Consider the following 16439-nt stretch of genomic DNA (forward strand, 5'->3'; position numbering starts at 1 on the left):
CGGTTTTTTGAAATGTTGACGGACATTTTTGAAATGTTGACGGACTAGGCAAACGTTTTGCAAGTGTGATGAGAGACAGGGGAGGCCACTATCTACAATCAAAGAGGGGGGGCCCGGCTGGCTCTATCGGTAGAACACACGACTCTCCATCTTGGGGTTGTAAGTTTGAGCCCCACGTTGGGTGTAGAGCTTACTTAAAAATATAAATCGGAAACAATAAATACAATAAAAAGAGAGACTGGTCTGGTTGCAGTAGAGGGTTGGTTCTTGGTTAGATGCACAATAACCAAACACACGAAGGGAAGAGGGTGTGGAATACCCGGGAATAGCTCCCCAGCAGCCACTCCTCTCTCATGATGACAGTCGCCGCCTCCGGTAAAAGACACTCAAAGTGTCAGATACTCACTTTCCCAGAGGGCCTTGCAGCTCCGGGTGGCCGTGTAACCAAGTTCTGGCCAATGAAGGAAGGAGCGAGCCAAAAGTCGCGTCCACGCCTCTGCCCCCACCCGAGGGAGGCGCCAAGAGCGCTCTCCATGGAGTTTGAACGCTGTTTCCTAAATCAGTGGTCTCCAATATTAGGTTTCCGGGCAATGGCACAACTAGGAAGCGTGGATGGCTTTGAGTCCACACTCTTAACCCTGATATTATCCAGCCCCCTCAAATGGGAAATGGCTCTCGCATGCGCGCCCTTCCACCAAGTTCACGTAAGAGCGAGCAACGTACCTAGGGCTGGAGCCCAGGGACACCAGTTAGAATTTCTCTTCGGTGGCCAGGAAGGGACTGGAAATAATAACACAAGACAAAGAGAGAGAAGGCTAACATACACGATGAAAGGGAGACTGGTACGGGTGAGGGCAGCTTACATGGAAAGAAGACTATTTCTCTCTCACGGAAAGACTTCCCAGAGGCGGATTGCTCAGAACTGGAATCGCGGCTCCACGGGGGCATTAGAGACACAGCGCCTTCTGGGTTTCTGCCCCATCATTCGTGACGCGGGGTTGCCATTCCCTTGGTCACCTCGTGGTCCAAGATGGCTGCTGGAGCCGCCGCAGCCTCGTCCACGTTCCAGGCCGGCCGCGGAAAGAAAGGGACCGAGGGCAAACGCAACCCCACGCAGGTTGCGCCCCCTTTAAGGAACCTTCCCCAAAGTCCCGGCCTGCGCCGGCCGCTTACATCTGATTGGCCAGCTGTTAGTCACATGGCCACCCTAGCTGCAAGGGAGGCTGGGACTTGTAGTCTTTCCCCTGGGTATATCGCCGCCCCCAGAGAACCTCAGGGTCCTGCGTCGCAAGGAAGAGAGGAAGAAGGGATCCCGGGTGGGCAGCTGGCAGGCCGGGCCACACGGGACCTTGGAACTCCTTCCTACTGGACAAAACAGCCTTTCTCATCTAAGCCCGAAGGGAAATTGCCACAGCCACAGCATTCAGGGTTTGCGAAAGACAGTGGTTGTGTTCAGTTGGGGGTTGCTTTGTGCAATGCAGAATGAGGCCAGCGGGAGGGACAGGGTGGAGGGAGCCAAGGAGGAGGCTGCTTGGGTTTCTAGGTCAGTCGGATTCCAGATCCCATATCCTCAGGGTGTGGAGGCTCGGATGTCCCCAGGACCAAAGCTCCCGTCCCTCTAGGCATCCCTGGGCTCCAATCCCCTTCTGTTAGCAGTTCCAGGAAAGAACAGTGACCGCAAAACAATACTAGCTCCTCTATCTCGAGTATCGACCGTCCTTTTGCGAACACGTGCTCAATGAATTTCTACAGCAACACTTCAGAGTAGTTACTGCCACTTGGCCCATCTTCTAGATGAAGAAACTGAAGCCACGGGGCGCCTGGGTGTCTCAGTCGGTGCAGTGGCTGACTTCGGCTCAGGCCGCCATCTCACAGTTCGTGAGTTCGAGCCCCACATGCGGCTCGCTGCTGTCAGCACAGAGCCCTTTCGGATCCTCTGTCCCCATCTCTCTCTCTGCCCCTCCCCTTCTGGCTTTCTCTCTCTCTCTCTCTCTCAAAAATAAACATTAAAAGAGAAGAAAGAAAGAAAGAAAGAAAGAAAGAAAGAAAGAAAGAAAGAAAGAAAGAAAGAAAGAAAAAAGAGAAACTGAGGCACAGAGAGCTTAAAAACCTTGCTCTGGGTCCCCCAGTTCCCACAGCTGCTGGGTGGAGAAGCTAGCTGGTAAGTCCCCCTCATTCCTCAGCAGGGCAGGCCGGTCAAGAGCGGAGGCTGAGCGCCCAGACAGAGCTGAGCTGGCCACTTGCAGCCGGGGGCGGGGGCACGTTGCTCTTCCTCGCCTATAAAACCGAGATAATAGTGCCCACCCCTAGAGTTGTTGAAAAGAGTCCACTACGAGTAAAGGGTCTATGCAGAAAAGGTTGGTAAATGCTTTTGGCCCTAGGTGTGAGCTTTTGGCAACAGGCAGAGGGAAAAGTCAAAAATCACGATTTTTCTGTCACACGTTCTTCTTGGGGGGACTTAATTGATCCTACCCTGCACAGGTTTGCCGCACTTTATGTAAGATGTGATGTTCTTGAAAATGTTAATCGCTGAAAATGTCTTCCAAGGAAAAATAATAAAGTGTATGAGCTTTTTTTTTTTTGGTAATGTTTATTTATTTTTGAGAGAGAGAGACAGAGCAGGAGTGGGGAAGGGACAGAGAGAGAGGGAGACACAGAATCTGAAGCAGGCTCCAGGTTCTGAGCTGTCAGCACAGAGCCTGATGTGGGGCTTGAACTCACAGTTCGTGATCATGACCTGAGCCAAGGTCGGATGCTTAACCGACTGAGCCACCCAGGTGCCCCACGTGTGAGCTCTCAGAATCACGGTGCTGATCATCACTGGCCCCCGGGGTAACGTGCTCTTGGCACAGATTTTCTGACTTGCTGCTCACAGCCTCCCCTTGAAATGGGGCCACGTTTTTCCAATCTCCTAGCTGTTTATTAAACATACGCATCCCAGGTCCCTGCCTGGCTCCAGGAAATCTGTGTTTCCAGGGAAGAGACCCGGAAGCTGAATTTTTTACATCAATAGTCTGGGTGATCTTTGTCACCTGGGAAGTTGGAGGGCCTCGATGCAGGGACTGGTTCACAAAAAAAGGAAAAAGAGGCACAAAGAGAAGGAGGCACCTTGTCCGAGGCTACTCAGCCAGGAAGGGCCGAGTTGGCCCGGAGAGGGGCAGGAACCAGCTCAGGGTCACACAGCAGGTTTCGGACTGGAGACTGGGGCTCTCCTCTGCCCCAGGAGGTTGAGAGCAGCCCCCCAAGTCCCCCCCCCACAAAGCCACAAAGGCCGGATGGCGCTTGGGTCCCCGGATTCCACTACAGCTATGGATGGGGCCCAGACTGGGCGGCCAGGGGAGCCGCGGCCTCTGTCTTGCCCCCATTCCTCCCCCCTCACCTAAGATGCCTTTTCTCAAGTAACCCTCCTGCGGTGGGGAGGGCAGGGGTGGGGGCAGGAATGACCTTGAGGCCAGAGCACACAATGGCCCAGTCACTGTCTGGAGCCCTGCCAGTGAGAGGAAGGAAACATGCCCTGTTTTTCTCCCCTGGGCTGGAATGTTGATGCAGGATGGAGAGAGAGAGAGGAGGGCGAGCCGAGGGAGGAGGGAAAAGAGAAGGAGGGAGGAGGGAGGGGAGGAGAGAGGAAGAAGGAGAAGGATGAGAAGAAAGAGGAGAAGGGGTGGGGGGTGCGGTTGGGGGGGGGGGGGGTGCCCCGCACCAGGGTGCCAAGGCCAGACTTTGGGAACCAAGCAGGGAGTCTGCTCAGCTCCAGCCAGGCCCGACACACAGTGCAGAGCCCAGAGAGGATGTCCCAGCCCCCTAAGGTTGCACAGGACCAGGGCAGCCAAAGGGTCTCGCCTTAGCCGCCAACCACAGGCAAGAGCTCCCTGAGTTCCCACAGTGACCTTCAGAAACAGGTGTCAGCCCTTGAAGTCCTCAGAAGGGGAAACAACGGCCCCCTGACTATTGTTCCAACAAACCACACAACTCCTGCCCCAGGACCTTTGCACTGGCCTTTCTTCCTGCCAAAAATGGTCTTACCCTCAATCAATCGATTCAGGTCTTACCCTGAATCAATCCATTCAGGTCTCTGCTCAAATGTCACCTCCTCACAGGGGCCCCCCGAATACCCCGTGTTGTCTAGCTTTGTCCTTCCGAGCATTTATGACACACCCACGCCCAACTTTATAGGATATATTTCTTTCTTCACCTGTTCATTATCTGTCTTCTCCACCAGACTGTGAGCCCCACGAGGCAGGGATTTTCTCTCTTTTGTTCACTACAGTGTGTGTCTATCACCTAAGTCAATGTCAGTGCCCGCTTCCTTCTGGATGCTCCAGGGCATTGCCCAGCCTACCGCAAGCTAAGACCCGAAAGCACAGAAGATCTAGGTAGAAAGTTGGCAGGGAAAAGCATTTCAAACAGAGGGCACAGAATATGCAAAGTCCAGGAGGCAGGAAACCAGGTTCACGGCCAATATGGCTGGCGTGGTAGCGGGCCACCGGGAAGAATTTGGCCTTGGCCGTCACCTTGAGTGGGAGCCACAGTGTGGGGGGGTGGGCGGAGCTGGACAGCCTCCGTCTCGGGTTCTAACAGGATCCCTCCGGCTGGAAGAAATATAAGAAAAAGATCAGGTAACAGGTAGACAGGAGGCGATGGCAACCGGGCCGGGGGAGGCTGTGGACACAGTGGGGGGAGAATAGATTTTGAACATGAAGCTGACAACATTTGCTGATGGGCAGGACGCGGCGGAGGGAAGAGAGGAGTCAAGGGGTCTCCGAGCTCAGGGCCTGAGCAGACGCGGGGCGGGGGCTGGAATGGAGGCCTGGGCGTTCGAGAGGCCGGCGAAGCGGGAGCCGGGCCCAGACCCCGAGGCGCACAGGCGGCTCCGTGAAGGAAGTTGGCACAAGCGGCGGACTGTGGTTTTCACCCACCTCGAGGGGCCCCTTATCCTCTCCCCCAACTTCCCCTCACGCCGGGTGGAGCCGGCCTTTTGTTTGTTTCCCTCTCGTCATCCGTTTTATGATGGGGAAGCCTGGTTTTCCCCTAACCCAGCAGACGCCTCTTCCCTCTGCCTGTCCCTGACCCTCCCGCCTTGGGAAGCCCCGTGCCGGCCTCCGAAAATGTCCCTGCAGGACGAGGCCCCTGCCACCCGTTCATCTGGCCAGATGGGCCCCGAAAGGGGAAGCGGGTGGCCCAGAGTCACCCGGCATGTGGTCAACTCAGGCCTTCAGGGTCCCGTCTCCTCGGTGCCCCACCACAGCCCTGGGAGGCGGGGTGCGGAGGAAGCAGAGGTTTGTCTCCACGTTTCACACGAGAAAACTGGAGCTCCAAGGGAGGCCCGAGCTCACCCAAGATGCCGCACGGACCGGGAGCGTTGGGATGTGAACCCAGCTCCTGACAGACGGGGCGGCTCCGTTGTGAGCTGTGAGGAGAAGGCGGTGGGGGACCCAGCCCCGTCCTGCCAGGGCGCAGTGGGGGTACAGACCGGTCGCGGACAATGACAGCCCAGCCCCTGGTCGGGGCTGGGATGGGGGAGCCCGGGAGACTGGGTGGGGGAACACCTGACCCAGCCAGGGGCCACAGAGGGCTTCCAGGAGGAGGAGACCCAGAAGGTAAGCGGGAGTTAACGGGTGCCAATGTTCCAAGGCAGGGAACAGCACAAAGGCCCAGGATTGAGAGGAAACCTTAGGGCTCCTCAGTGACCATGTCCCTCCACCGATGAAACTCTCCGATGACCTACCCTGGCAAACCCTTCAGCCTGACATGCATTCATTCATTCAAACCTTCCCTGGGGTATGTCGTTAGTGCCAGCCCCCCGTGGGGACATAGCGGTGACTACAGCAGCCCCTTGGGACCGTGACCCCGACCCAGGGTGGCAGGGAGGGCGTCCTGGAGGAGGAGGCATCTACTCCAAGACCCGAAAGGGCGGTAGGAGGGATGCTGGGAAAGAGGCAGGGAAGGGTGTCCCAGGCAGAGGGAACAGCCTGTGCAAAGGCCTGAAGGTAAGTTCTGAGTCAAACAAGCTGCTCATGGCTCAGATGAAACAGGGTGGTCTGGGAGAGGCTAGAGAGGCCAGCCTTGCGGGCTTCCTTCCAGGGCACTGGGGAGCCATGGAAGAGTTATGAGCGGACTGGCAACAAGGTAGTCTCGTGAGTCAGAAAGACCTCCCCAGCATCCACAGAGGATGAACGTAGGGACGCCACAGAATCACAGGCGGGGCTTTGCAAGGTCCGGGAGACTTGTGCCCAGGTCTGAGGGAGGGGATCCACCATTTCTGGGTACTCCGGGTGGGAAGCCTGGCCCACAGCAACCACTAGGTGGCGCCAGTAAACCACTAGCCGGGGCTGAGCCCACACGGGGCGGTCAAGTCCACAGCCCTGCAGAACTTCCCGGCCCCTGGGTCAGGGGAGCAAATCTCACCTGCCCTTTGCCTCTCCCTGTGCCCGTCCCGGCTCCCTCCGGAGCTGGAACTTGCTAACAGTGAGATTTCCAGAGGCTGCTCGGGCCCCAGCGTTCCAGGAAAAGAGCCGCAGACAGGTTCACCTCTGTCATCACACTGGAAGCTCAGACTGGGTCACCTTGTCACCCCTCCCAGACGGGAGGACTTTTACCTCCCCTATAAGACTGGCGCTTCCCTGTCTCCCCCACCTGATTAGAAAACCATCATCCTACATGTCAGCATGGACCCTCCTTACCTCCCCCAGCAGACTAGAAACCCAGACTAGCTACGTCTTCATCCAGGGACCTGGGATTCATCCTCTCTATCCGGGAAATTCTGCCTCCCTCGTCAGACTTGCCGAGGGCTCCACATGCCCCCAACCAGCTGAGTCTCTTTGTTTCCCCCATCGGATTGAGGAGACCTTTGTCTCCTGCTCAGACCAAAGGGGAAGGATCTTCCGACCTTGCAAAGCTTTGCTGGTCCTTCCTCTCTTTCTGGAAGGAAACACGCCCGATCTATGGAATGGGAAACTGAGGCACCAAGCAGTGATGCAGCATGACCCTGCTTCATCGAGCTGCGCATGCTTCGGTTCCCCCTTCACCCCTTCCCCACACCTGCCCTCCGCCCTCCCCGCACCCTGGGTAACTCCCCTGGCACAGGGAATAGGGGAATTTTGCCCGCTGGCCTCTGAGCTTGCTTGCCCATAGGGGTGGCGCCTGGAGGCCCGGGGTTAAAGTCCGGAGCTGGGCTTGGGGTTCAGGGCAGGGAGGGAGGGAGGGGCAGTGGCCTAAGCCACGAGGGACTCCCCAGAAGGACAAGACTTCCTAGCTGTGGAGGACAGGGGATGGGCCGGTAGGGCTAAGGATGGGCAAGGAGGCACCATGTCCCTGCAAATGGAGGTGAGGTGGGGTTCAAATCTCCCCAGTCCTGGTCCCACCTGCGTGGCCTTGGACCGGGAATTTGCAGCCTCTCCAAGCCTCGGTTTCCCCAGTTGTGAAAAGGGCATGATACTTCTCTGGATGGTTGTGAAGTCTCCCTGAGTTCACGCAAAAGAAATCCTAGGGGCGGTGGCTGATAGTGGCCGGGGGTTTCAACATGGACCCCTCCCTCCCCCTTCTCGGCACTGACCCTCTTCACTCCACCCTCCCCTACCTTCCTAACCCAAGCCACCTGCTCTCTCCCTGCACAGCTGATCTCCCTGCAGAGCCAGAGAGGTCTTCCCAAAACTCAACCTGATCCCCAGCTCCGGACCTGCTATGGCTCCCCAGTGCCCTCGGGAAGAATGCTGGCACTTCACCAAGGCCACGGGCCTACTAGGGCCTGTGCGAAGTGACCACTGTTGTCTCTGCCCTCCTTTCTGTCCTTCAGACACATCCTTGTGCTCTCCTCTTTCAAACACTCCCCCATGGGGTTCGGGTGCTAAAACATCGCCGCTCCAGGAATGTCTTCCCTGATCACCCTGATCATGGCCGGCTTTCCCTCCCTTTCCCGGCTCTCTGTTGCCCCTCATAGCCCCCACCACGGTAGAAGGAACAAGTGTTGGGGTGCCACAGTCAAAATAGCCTCTAGGGGCGCCTGGGTGGCGCAGTCGGTTAAGCGTCCGACTTCAGCCAGGTCACGATCTCGCGGTCCGTGAGTTCGAGCCCCGCGTCGGGCTCTGGGCTGATGGCTCAGAGCCTGGAGCCTGTTTCCGATTCTGTGTCTCCCTCTCTCTCTGCCCCTCCCCCGTTCATGCTCTGTCTCTCTCTGTCCCAAAAATAAATTTAAAAAAAACGTTGAAAAAAAAAATTAAAAAAAAAAAAAAAAAACAAAATAGCCTCTGAATCCTGCCAGTTCTTCCCATCTCGGCTGGCCCCATCCCGGCCCAGCCACCATCACATCACCTGTAGCCTGGACCATCACTGTCTCCCCACCAGGCTCCCTGCCTCCCTCCTTGCCCCCCATATGCAGCCAGAGGCACCCCGTTAAAGCCTAAGTCAGATCACATCCCTCCCCTGCTCAGAACCCTCCACGGCTCCCATCTTCCTCTGAGTAAAAGCTTTATAAAGTCCTTGTGGTGGCCCCCCTGACCCGCTCAACACCGCCCCCACCTCACTTCCGCTCACTGCCCCCCTGCTCATTCTGCCCCCCAGCAGCCACTGGGACCCGCCTCAGCCTCAGGGCCTCTGCACTTTTTGTTCCCTTGGTCTCAACACCCTTCCCCCCAGACTCACGCATGGCTTTTTCTCTCACCTCCTTCAGTTTTTCCCCCAACTATCACTCCTTACAGGGGCCTCCCTTAGCCACTCAACTTAAGAAACACTTTCAACCACTCCCCACCCCCGTCCCTCGCCAGCTTTGTTTTTCTCCATGGCAAATACCTGACGTTGTGTGTATTTTCCTTGTCTTATTGACAATCTGTCTCAGGGACTGGACTCTGACTCCCCGAGGGCCGGAAAGTTATTTGTTCACTACCAGAGCAAGGCCTAAAATACCCGTCGGCAGAGTGAATGGAAGAAGTAAGACGTCCGCTAGTTTCAAAAAGTACAAAATGGAAGAGAGAAGCCACCTATCCACCATGACCCCTGACCCTGTCCCTCTCAGCCTCTGCTTTTTCCAGTTTCTTGTGGTTCATTCCAGAGATTGTTTACCGACAAGAAAATGCATGCAAATATTTCTTCCCCCCTCTCCCCCGCCGTTTATGCCAGTGGCACACACCTTGACCCTGCCCTGCATTTTTTTTCCTCTAGAAGCACATCTGGAAGATCCGATTGCATCATGCCAGGAACTGATTTCTTTTTCTTTTTTTCTTTCTTTCTTTCTTTTTTTTCTTTTTTTTTTTGCAAGCAGCTGCATGTATGGTGACCATAGTGGAGACCACTTTGGTCACAATGATTATTTACCAAGAGTGGTTGTTGGGGAGGCAGGGGAGCGGGGGGAACGGGTGATGGGCATTGAGAAGGGCACTTGTTGGGATGAGCACTGGGTGTTGTGTGTAAGCGATGAATCACGGGAATCTATCCCCCCCCCCCCCGAAACCAAGAGCACACTGTATACAATGTGTGTTAGCTACCTTGACAATATATTATACTTAAAAAAAAAAAAAAATAAGTGGTTGTGGCTTGGCGGCCAGGAGCTCATATCCACCTCATAGACACAGAAACAGATGGTAGTTCTGTCACCAGCACCCTTGCACGCCGCTAGCCGGAGCGCAAACTAGTGCAGCCACCTTGGAAAACGGTTTGCCAATTTCCCCTGAGGTTAAATACACACTTCCCATATGACCCAGCAATTTCATTCCTGGGTAATTTACACAAGAGAAATAAAAACCTAGGGTCACACAAAAACCTGTACGCACATGTTTATAGCAGCCCTATTCATAATCACCAGTAGCTGGAAACAACCCAAATGTCCTCCAACTGGTACATAAATAAGCCAACTGTGGCGCCCCCAGCCACGCCCCCAGAAGTGGGATACCAGGCAGCAGTGAAAATCAGCAAGCCACTGACAATACACACCACCGCATGTGTGAATCTCAGATGCATCAAGCTGCGGGAAAGAAGCCAAACTCAAAAGGCTACATTACTCCGTTTGTTAGACATTCCGAAAAGGGCCAAACGATAGGGACAGAAAACAGATTGGTGGGTGGTTGCCAGAGGCGGGCTGGGGAAAGATGTGACTACAAAAGACCAGGAGGAGGGGATTTGGGGGAGGCGATGGAAATCATTTGCATTTTGATTCTGGTGGTGGCTCTACAAACGCAAGGGGGGGGGAGGGAGACGACGTTTACAGAACCGCACATCAAAGAGTGAATTTTTCTGCATGCACATTTTTCAATAATTTTAATACTGTGTGATCCCATTCCTGTAACATTCTGGAAAAGCAAAACTATAGCGAGGGCACCTGGGCGGCTCAGTCGGGTAAGCATCTGACTCTTGGTTTGCACTCAGATCGTGTGGTCTCATGGTGCATGGGTTCGAGTCCTACATTGGGCTCCTTGCTGACAGCTCAGATCCTGCTTGGGATTCTCTCACTCCTTCTCTCTGCCCTTCCCCTGCTGTGGTCTCTCTCTCTCTCTCTCTCTCTCATTCTCTCTCAAAATAAATAAACTTAAACATTTTTAATTAGGGGGGCACCTGGGTGGCTCAATCGGTTGGGTGTCCAACTTCAGCTCAGGTCGTGATCTCATGGTTTGTGGGTTCGAGCCCTGCGTCGAGTTCTGTGCTGACAGCTCAGAGCCTGGAGCCTGTTTCAGATTCTGTGTCTCCCTCTCTCTCTCTGCCTCACCCCTGCACTCACACTCTGTGTGTCTCTCCTTCAAAAATAAATAAACATTAAAAAAAATTTTTTTAATTTAATTAGGGGTACCTGAGTGACTGTCAGTTAAGCATCCAACTTCAGCTCAGGTCATGATCTCACAGCTTGTGGGTTCGAGCCCCACATCGGGCTCTGTGCTGACAGGTCAGAGCCTGGAGCCTGCTTTGGATTCCGTGCCTCTCTCTTTCTCTGCCCCTCCCCCACTCACACTCTGTCTCTCTCCTTCAGAAATAAACATTTAAAAATTTTTTTAATTTTTTAAATTTTTTTTTATTTAAAAATTAAATTAATTTTAATTAATTTAATTAAAAAAATTAAATTAAAAAAAAAAACTATAGCAATAAAAAACAGATCAGTGGCTGCCAGATACTGAGGATGCAGGGAGAGTTTGACTGTGAAGGAGAACAGGAGGTTTGGGATGATGGAAACGTCCTGTATGCAGCTTGCGTATGATTCTACGACTATAAACTTTTATCAGGACCCGACCAACGTAGATGCTTAAAATGCGTGCATTTTACTATATGCAAATTACACCTCAATAAAGTTGATTTCTTTAACAAAGTCGATTTTTAAAATCTTATCTCCTCTTTACCTTCCCTGGCTGTGTGACCTCAGGCAAAGCCCCCTCACCTCTCTGTGCATCAAGTGAAGGAGAAGGGAGATGGGGGAGGAAGCGATCACATCCAGGGTGAGGACTCAGGTCTCACCCATAGGTACACAGGTACACGCAAGAAACATTATAAACAAAACAGGTCTTTGTGAGCCTTTGGGGAGGAACTGGCGACACATCCATGAGCTGCTCACAATGGCTCCTGTGTTTTGGGAGGGCTGGTCTTGGACCGAGCTCCGTCAGGTCTTACCTGGGTCCCTGCGCACTCCTTGGTTGACCTAGAAAAGCCAGTGGAGCCATCCCTGGGCCCCAGAGGGACAGTATGAAGCGGCACAATTCAGAGCATTGTAAGAAAGCCTTTTTCAACAGATGGGCCCGACACACCCATCCCCTGAGGTCCCAGCTGTTTGGGGCGGTATTTGTTGGGTGTATACAGCGTGGGGCCTGCTCTCAGCCTCACACACAGGGGAGACAGGGGCGTGACACCCCAGAACCATTGGGGCTCTGTGGGGGGGGGGGGGCAGAGGCAACCCAGGCAAGAGGTGGGGGAGGGGGGAACCCGGCCCAGCCTACCGAGAGAAATCAGGGAGAGCTTCCTGGAGGAGAAGCTGCCGGAGTCCCCCACTGCGTTTTTGGAACACCTACCTCATGCCCTGGGTTGGCTGTCGGAGGAAGAGGCATTATTTTTGAGGCTGAAGTGAAAAGGGCCTGTTGTGGGGATGGGGGGTGGGGTGGGGGTGGGGGTGGGTGGGAAGAGGTTGCTATTGAAAGCAGGGAGGGGCGCCTGGACGGCTGAGTCCCTTAAGCACCCGACTCTTGATTTCAGCTCAGGTCATGATCTTACTGTTGGGGAGTGCGAGCCCCGCATCGGGCTCCTCTGTGCTAACAGTGAGGAGCCTAGCAGCTTCCCCCGGGTCTGTCCACACCTGCAGGGAAGGCGAAGGGAGGCAATGGGAATGAAGAGGCAGGAAGAGCCCGCAGCCAGTAAGACCTGGTCCTCAGGCCTGTCGGAGAGACGGGAGAGAGGCCCTCCCCAGCCAGAAGCCAGAGTCGGAGGGGGGGGGGGGGGGGGCCTTTGCCAGCCGAGCTTCCTCCATCCCGAACCTTTAAGGCAGGTGCGTGTTAGGTTTGCAGAGAATGCATTTCTATCATTCTTTGCTTCCCAAGACTCTCTGATCCAAGCGTTCCCCCTTCCTAGATTCTGTTGGTCTTGGCTCCTGAAGTTTCTCTGCTCCTTTGAACCTTTGATTCTAGGAGTTGCTCATTCATTCAGTGACTATTTATTGAGCCTCTCTGCGTGTCGGGGGCTGAGGATACAGAAAAGAACAAAACATATAAAATTCCAGCCTCAGGGGAAACCACAATTACTGAGCGATCACCAGGCGCCAGGTTCCATTCTAGGTGCACACATATAACTCATCCTATCCTTCAACCAACCCTGGGAGTTACAGACCCCCCCCCCATCATCCCCATTTCACGAATGGGGAAACTGAGGCCCAGGATTCCGGAATGCCCTTGTTCCAGAAAGTCTGGGACTCTAGATTTCTTTACCCTTAAGGTTTTAGGGTCCTAGGGGCACCTGGGTGGCTTGGCCGGTTAAGTGTCCGACTCTTGATCTCAGCTCAGATCTTGATCTCAGGGTCATGAGTTCAAGCCCTGCATCGGGCTCCACGCTGGGCATGGAGCCTACTTAAAAAAAAAAAAAAAAAAAAAAAAGATTGTAGGGTTCTAGAATTTTTTGTCTTGAAGATTCTGTTGTGCTTGGACCCAAGTAGACAATGGACACAGGGAAAAGTACTCAACCTTGTTACTGAGCCAGGAATTGCAAATTAGAATCACCATGAGATTTTCACACACACACGCACACGCACGCATGCGTGCAGGATGACTCATATTTTACAAGTCTGGCCAAAACCAGTGCTGGCAAGGATGTAGGGCGAGTGGAACCCGCAGCAGCCATTGGAGATGGGAGTGAAAATTGGGGCAATCACACGGGAAAACCGTCTGGCCATATCTCACCCAGCTGGACGTATACACATCATCTACCCCATCCTACGACAATCCCACTCTTGGGTGATGCAGAAAAACGGGTGCTCGTTGGCACCAGGAGATACATACGGCATTGTCCAAAAAGCCAAAACCACACACACGCTCATCAACAGGAGAATGGATTAACAAATTGTGGTGTATTGGGCAAGAAAGTCGTACGCGGCAATGTAAATGAAGGCCAATAGACACTAGAATGTGGACACACTTCATAGGTATAAAAGCGAGTGCAAACAGCCAGATCCGAGAGGTTGCACTGTAAGATCCCTTTATTTAAAAACTCAGAACTGTAGGAGCATCTGGCTGGCTCAGTCGGTGGAGCGTGTGACTCTTGGTCTTAGGGTTGTGAGTTCGAGCCCCATGTTGGGTGTAGAGATCACTTAGAAATAAAATCTTTTCAAAAAATAGTATGGGGCGCCTGGGTGGCTCAGGAGGTTACACATCTGACCTCGGCTCAGGTCACAATCTCTCGGTTTGTGAGTTCTAGCCCACAAACTCTGCTCTGTCTCTCTGTCTCTCGAAAATAAATAAATGTCAAAAAAAATTTTTTATTAAAAAAAAAAAGTATGGGGGCGCCTGGGTGGCTCAGTCGGTTAAGCGTCTGACTTTGGCTCAGGTCATGATCTCAGGGTTCGTGGGTTCGAGCCCCGCGTAGGGCTGACAGCTCAGAGCCTGGAGCCTGCTTCGGAGTCTGTGTCTCCCTCTCTCTCTGCCCCTCCCCTGCTCGTGCTCTGTCTCTGTCTCTCTGTCTCTCAAAAATAAGCAAACATTAAACAATTGTTTAATAAATACAATTTACAAAATTAAAAAAATGTATAAAAGAAGGCAATAAACACATAAAAGAAACAGGGGTTACCTGAAGGAAGGAAAAGTGTTGTGATTTGGAAGAGGCACAAAGGGGCTTCTGATGAACTGGCAAAACTATTACTGTTCTCTTTACAACAGGTCGTAAAATGGAACATTATCTTGTATGTAATTCTCCACATTATGTTTCATAATTTGAAAATACGTATTTTTTGAATTCCACCGTTCGGCCCCGGTTCTGCTCCTCAGATGACTTGGGTCTCCAGGGGGCAACATTCCTGGGCCCGAAGGCAGGAGGGCGGCAGAGGGAACCCGCAGGAGGAGAATTGGGATCTGAAACACACAATACGATTTGATTTTCCCAGAAGTGAGCCAACGCACTGTGACGCCACGTAACCACAGGAGGCCAAAGTGACAAGTTCAGAGATGGGTAATGGCCAAAGGAGCCGCCACAAGCCGACAGCCACCCCCACCCGCAGCTCCTGCAAGGCATGACTGGAGGAGCGCCCCCCGCCTGCCCCAGTTTACCCCATCTGTCACCAGCCAGCCCAGAGCCAGGCAATCCACGGGTGCGGCCTCACGCCTTCCAGATGCGCAAACGGCCTGCCCAGAGTTGCAGAGCCCAGAAGCGGTGCCAGGCGTTGCTTCCAGCTGGCAACCCGACTCCACAAAGTCTGGTGGTGGAGACCCCCCCACCCTGGTCCTCACTCTCCTGGGAAGGGGGCTGGAGGGCAGGGGTGGCTCCCGCTGGGACGATAGTTGGGGCACAGGAGAGGACAGTTCGCTGTGGCTCTGGCTCAAATGAGGAAGAGCCTGGTGTGACCTCGGCGTTCCCAGGAGCCCAGGGAACTTTTACATCTGTATTTTTAGGCCCTGGTGGCCGCAGCAGTGGTTGTGGCCTCGGGCTGGGGACATGCCAACTTCCAGGAAAAAAGGCTGGCTCTCCAGGGAAGGTGTTGTCCCTTCCTCCGGGATGGGTTCTGGGCTGTGCCCTGGGGAGTGCGTTTGCAAAGTGGTGGGGACTCCAACTGGGGGAGGCTTGTCCCGTCTCAGGGAGTGGCTGGGTTGAGGGTTGACTGGAGAGAGAGAGACTTCCCCGACTCAGGGCTCTGGAAGCAAGCACTAATCTGATGGAGGAGACAGGCAACAGCTCCCTCCTGAGTAATCCATACTTCTCATTTAATGCTGGGGATAAGATTAATCTCATCCTCACAGGGCTCCCATACAACGGCCAATTCAAGCTCCACAACGCAGCGCGACAGCCCGATGGAGGAGGCAGGACCCAGACTCACGCTCAGGGAACTTTAGAACGATGGCGGAGGCATGCCCACCATCTTCAGGAAGCTCTAGTCTAATACTCATCCGGATGTCCCCCGAAGGGGGCAAAATTGCCCCCCTCAATTGAGAACCGATGTCCTTAGACAGACGAGGGGAACATGTCGCCTCATCTCGAGCGACCTCCCAGTCCCCAGAGAGGCATGCCCCAGACACCCCCCCACACACCCGGGGAAAATTCCCAGTCTGATAGGGGAGGCATCACTCACTCTTAGAGATAATCTAATCCGTGGACAAGTGACACATGCCCCCTGCTGAGGGAGATCCTGATCTGATGGAGGAGGGAGAACGCAACTCAAAGGCACAAGGAACTCCTACACTGACGGGGAACCTATCCCCACCCCAGGGACCTCCCAGTCTGATGGAGGAGGTCTGCTCAAGTCTGACGAGGGAGGCCGACTTTTTTTTTTTTTTTTTTCTCGTACGTTCTCCCTCCCTTCTTGCCCACTGAATGAGCAAGGCAGGGGGCTTCCTCCTCCCTCCTCCCCACCTCTGTGGTGTATCCCAGAATCAGGGAGCTTCTACAGGAGGACGCCACGGTTTCCCAGCCCTGGGACTTCCCTTCGTTGGTCAGCCCAAGACCAGGGCCCCATGGGGGTGAGACACGCCTGCCCTACAGCTCCCTGCTCACCTGTTCCTCAGATGACTTGGCCGGCTCAGCCCCCCAAGGCAGTGGCCGTAATGACACCACCCGGCTATCGAGCTTCTGGTGTGCCAGGCTTGGCCGGGGCTTTCCGCACCTGACTCAGGGCGTCCTACTCGGGGAAGGACGGGGTCCATCCCCACCTTACAGACCAGGCTCAGAGGCCAGAAACCGGCAGAGTGGAAAATAGACCCAGATTTGTCTCCCTCCCGATGGATGAGTGTGACGTATGGGTGCCAGGTAAGTGTGCTAAGGGCTTCGTTGCTGACTCACTGGAGCCT

Source organism: Puma concolor, chromosome E2 (genome assembly GCF_028749965.1).
Source record: "Puma concolor isolate L17-30 chromosome E2, mPumCon1.1.hap2, whole genome shotgun sequence".
Classification (NCBI taxonomy): domain Eukaryota; kingdom Metazoa; phylum Chordata; class Mammalia; order Carnivora; family Felidae; genus Puma; species Puma concolor.